The sequence below is a fragment of the Haplochromis burtoni genome, unplaced genomic scaffold, assembly GCF_018398535.1.
Source record: "Haplochromis burtoni strain Fernald_Lab_line unplaced genomic scaffold, NCSU_Asbu1 Contig_645, whole genome shotgun sequence".
NCBI lineage: Eukaryota > Metazoa > Chordata > Actinopteri > Cichliformes > Cichlidae > Haplochromis > Haplochromis burtoni.
This window is the reverse complement of record NW_024583006.1, coordinates 35,458-40,219: the sequence shown is the minus strand read 5'-3', so window position 1 is coordinate 40,219 and position 4,762 is coordinate 35,458. Positions and strand designations below refer to the sequence as shown.

The following is a 4,762-nucleotide window of genomic DNA, read 5'->3' as shown; positions in this document are numbered from 1 at the left end:
CTGGACTCCTTTAGTTTAACCTGGTCTCTGTTAGGTTAATCTTCCTTTAGTTTAACCTGGTCTCTGTTAGTTTAATCTGGACATTGTTTTTGCTGTATGTATGGGACCTGAATAAATACCGGTGATTTTTATGTTTGAAGTTCAGGTTTAATCAGGAAGTTTGAAGTCGACCCCAGATTAAATCCGACTCGGTAAATGTCCTGCTGTGACAGGACATTGTGTGTGTTTCTGCTGTAAACGACACCTCAACATTAAATACGTGAAACTGTCAAGCCTCAGTCTTTCATTGTGAAGGTTATCCTCCTCCTCCTCCTCCTCCTCTTCTTACCTGTCAGGTCACTCACCTGTTCTTCAGCACTTGGTGAACACCTGAAACTTCCTGAGAGCATGTCTGAAAGAGGATGTTGCCATCAGGGAGCGTCGACTGCAGCATTTCAGGTACAGTAGTAAATCCACAGTGAGTATTTAAAGATGATGGGTGTGGTTTAATATATGGGGTCATAGGTCACCGGTTACAAACAACAGTTGGCTGAAGACTCTCAGCTCGGATAAAATTATTCTAGAATAGAACAGCCCTTTCTTGTCACTGGACACGTAGAACAAAGTTATGGTGTTCCACAGCAGCTGTGCAGGAGTAACAATTATAGATGCATCTACACAAAACAAGGCCTCAATCAGAAGTACCGGACTCTCGGGTATAATTCTGCCTCCTGTGTGAAACGAAGCAATGAATGGTAAATGGCCTGTATCTGTATAGCGCTTTACACATCCAGTCATCCACACATTCACACACTGCTGATGGCAGCTACATTGTAGCCACAGCCACCCTGGGGCGCACTGACAGAGGCGAGGCTGCCGGACACTGGCGCCACCGGGCCCTCTGACCACCACCAGTAGGCAACGGGTGAAGTGTCTTGCCCAAGGACACAACGACCGAGACTGTCCAAGCCGGGCTCGAACCGACAACCTTCCAATTACAAGACGAACTCTTGAGCCACTGTGTCGCCCCGAAGTTATAACTTTGCTGCTTCTGCTGGCTGAAGTTAATAACTTAGCAGGTGTTGGTTTTAAGGAGTGGAAGCACTCTGGTGTGACGATGTATGTTTGACTGTAGTGGGAAGGTTGTGTCATGAGTCGCTGTGTGGCAGGCAGGAGTTGGACCCAAAATGCAGGCACTCAGGCATGAGGTTTAAACACAAAAAAACTCAGCTTTATTTGCTGGCAGGGGAAAGTCATAAAACAGCAAACTAAACTAAACTGGAAACTCATAAACAAAACTCACAATGAGACACAGAGTGATCCACACAGCATGAGGGACGACGCGACACTGACTCAGAGAAACACAGGGTTTAAATACGCTGGGAAGTAACGAGGGGAATGAGACACAGAAGGAGAGCACAGCTGGGAGAAATCAGAACTGACGAGACAAGGAAGCGTAAACTGAACACATTCACATAAGACAGAGACCTTCAGAGTAAAACAGGAAACACATAACACAGACTGAACAGAAGACACAGACTCACATGCAGGCACTGCAACAGAGGGAACAGAGACGTGGGACCAGGGCAGACACAGACACCGACTGGACACGGGGATATAGCGGACAGGGGAGACAGCAACTAAGGATTACACAGAGACAAACCATAAGACATGACTCTAACAAAAACCCAAAGACTAGAAATTATAAATAATATAATAAACTCAAAAACCCTGGGTCAACGACCCAGGCATCCTAACAGGTGGAAGGTGACGTGTGCGCTGGAAAGCAGTCTGTGTAATTTCACTGCTAATAATACCGTGTAGCTGTATTCTCTACTACACTGCAGTCATTTGTCGGCTGTTTAAGCTAACGTACATATTTGCAGTTTAATGGTTGTTGTGTTGTTTCTGATGAAATAGCTCATGCATGTTTGTTTTACCTGTTTGACCACCTGCCTATTGTTGCCTGATGCTAACAGACTGCTGTCAGTGCTCGATGGAGTTCATCTGCACAAATAAACATTTTTAAAAACGAGAAAAACAAATGTCACGGTCACATCCACACCAGTGCTCCCAGTAGAAACCTGTACAATGGTTACAGCTGAAACTACCATACCAGCTTTATTTATAAAGGACTTTAACATAAAACCAGGGTTCACAGAGTGCTGTACATATACAAAGGCATAAACAACAAAAATTAAATACATGGATAAATAAAATCAAACATGTTAAAACAAACTGATTCAGCCCCTGAAAGAGTGCCAAAGGCTTCAGCCAATAAATATGTTTGAACCTCAGAAAGAGAAGAGGCCTGCCTAACATGCACGGGCAGGTCGTTCCACACGTTGGAGCAGCTACCTCTAAATTTATTCCTAATTTAAATTTAGCTTTTGGTAGCTTGAGCAGCTGGTGACTGGACCTAAGGAGCATTAATGTGGGCATTAAGAGATTTAAAAACAAATAAAAGAACTTTAAAAACGATCCTAAATTGTACAGACAGCCAGTGGAGTGAAATTAAAATGTGCTCAGACTGTTTGTTCCTGTTAAAAGACGTGCTGCACTAACCCCACAACAAAGTGCGTTGCAGTAACCCAGTAACAAAGGCGTGCACTACTGTCTCAGAAAGCAGCTTTGATAAGATTTGTTTTGGCTAATTGCCTCAAAAGAAAAAAGCGAGATCTTACTACAGCTCTGAGCTGGCGTTCAAGTTTAAGATCTGTCTCCATTTGAAATCCCATTAGTGGTGACTGGTTTAACAAACTGTGCCAGCGAACCAAGATCTGTGGTGGTCGGGGTCAGAGGTCACACTGGTGATCACCTCACTGAGTTCACCCACCACAAAAAAATGAAGGAATAAAGTTGTGCATAAAATTTGTGTTATTAATGATTCATACAGAAGCTGTTACCATGGAGATTTACCTGTTGGTAATGCTGCAGAGCAGCCAGCAGGTGGAGCTCTCAGGAGGTCAGAGGTCAAAGACATTCCTCACACACTGAGCTGCTCAGGTTACCTCTCTGTCCTCCTTCACACACACACCTGAGGCTCAACTTGTTTAAACCCACGAAGAAGAGTCTCTCACACACACACACACACAGGTGAGCCACACCTGTGCCGGTCTGACTGGTGAGACTTCACTGTAAAACTGTCAGAGTTGGATCAGCTGACTTAAAGGAGCCTCACCTGTTCTCACCTGTGTGTGACACGGAGTCGTGCTCAGGCTGCACCGAGGCTCCAGCGGCCTGTAAAAGTTGATCACATCAGGAGGCCACACGTCTGTTCATACACACCAAGTGTTCATGTAACGTGTCGCACTGAGAACGGCGCCCTAAACACGCCCACACACAGGGTGGATTTAACACTCTGTGTTTATGAGTGCAGGTGGAGCCGCAGCTCGATGACGTCACGCACACACAGCACACGCTCACAGCTCAGACAGGTAAGCAGGCACGCAGGTGACTGAGGTCCCGATCCAGAGGAGCTGACGGACGCCAAGGTAACAACTGCTCTGTGTGTGTGAGTGTCCTGTAGTGTCCATGAACAGATCAGCAGAGAGTCAAAGAAACTGTGTGTTTCACTCTGACTTACACCGAGGTTTGTCGACGAGCTCGGCTTTGTCGTGTTTAAATGCAGACGTTTTACTGTGAAACTGAAGTTCCTCTCTGCGTTACTCCTGAGGAGGAGCTCGTCCTGAAGTCAGACTCTCCCTGTTTCCTCTGAAGGCGTCACACAGCTGTGCGCTCACAGCTGGATTTGAGCACTCTGACTGTGACATGTCTAATCACTGATGCTGTCTGACCTGGCGCTACACCGGGTCATGTGACTGGCTTGTGTCATTAAAACATGTTCTGAGCTGCTGAGCAGAGGGAATCATGGGAGTGTTTCATGTTTGTAATGAAAGCTTTCCTCTTCGTTCTCGGCGAGCAGCGCGATGCTCGCCGTGTTCCCTTCACTGGAGTGCGCCGCCTGTCAAACTTGTGACGTGCCCGCTGTGATCTCACTAGTTTCATCTTCAGAGTGAAACGCGAGGTCGGAGGCTCCACGTTCAGGTCAAAGATAATTGCCTCCATCCAAACGAGGATTGTTAAAAACTCCTCTGATCAGCTTCTGAATGAAACCAATCACAATGATCAGATCACTAACGGCTCTTCCTGTCCAGCAGATGTCTACTCCTCCCATCCCGAAGCCTCGCCGCTGTTACTCGACGGGAAATCGAAGCTCCACCTCCTCACTGAGAAGGTCAGATAATCTTTAAATCTGCCAACAATAATGAAATCTGTGCTTCAGTCTCATTTCACTGATTTCATATCTCGCTCACACGGAGAGACAGCAAATCAGCTCAGAGTCCAGCCTGAGTTAGGATTTATTTTGGAGGGACAGTAAACAGGAAGTAGAGGTGGTGGTGTGTGGTACTGCAGAGTTTAGTGTGGATGTGGTCGAGTGTGTTACTGATTCTGTGTCGGGATCATAATCGTACGGTTGCATGAAACAGACGACACAAACATCTTCACACGTTTGAGCTCAGCTGTTTTGTTCCCAGTTTGATCATCTGAACGTAGTCTGTAATCAGATTACAGTAGCAGCCTGTTCACATATAACACATCAGTCATGGCTGTGACCTCTGACCTCTGAGCCGCGGTGTTTCCTTTGTCCTCTTCTTTTGCTTTTTCTTCTCCTCGCTCTCTTGTGTCTTTGTAGAAGGTGGAGTTGTTGTCACAGCTGTGACATCACTGCTTGGTCATGTGACCACAGGACAGCCAATCACAGCAGAAACTGAGTCCTAAC

At 46.2% G+C, this 4,762-nt stretch overlaps 1 protein-coding gene across 1 annotated transcript in view; it reads left to right on the top strand.

Moving 5' to 3' along the window:
- Positions 1 to 1,638: 1,638 nt before the first annotated feature.
- LOC102293076 (arf-GAP with Rho-GAP domain, ANK repeat and PH domain-containing protein 1) overlaps positions 1,639 to 4,762 on the top strand; it is a gene marked incomplete in the record, with an annotated part of 27,288 nt that continues 24,164 nt past the window's right edge. Inside the window, 1 exon segment of the mRNA XM_042215024.1 lies at positions 1,639 to 4,762.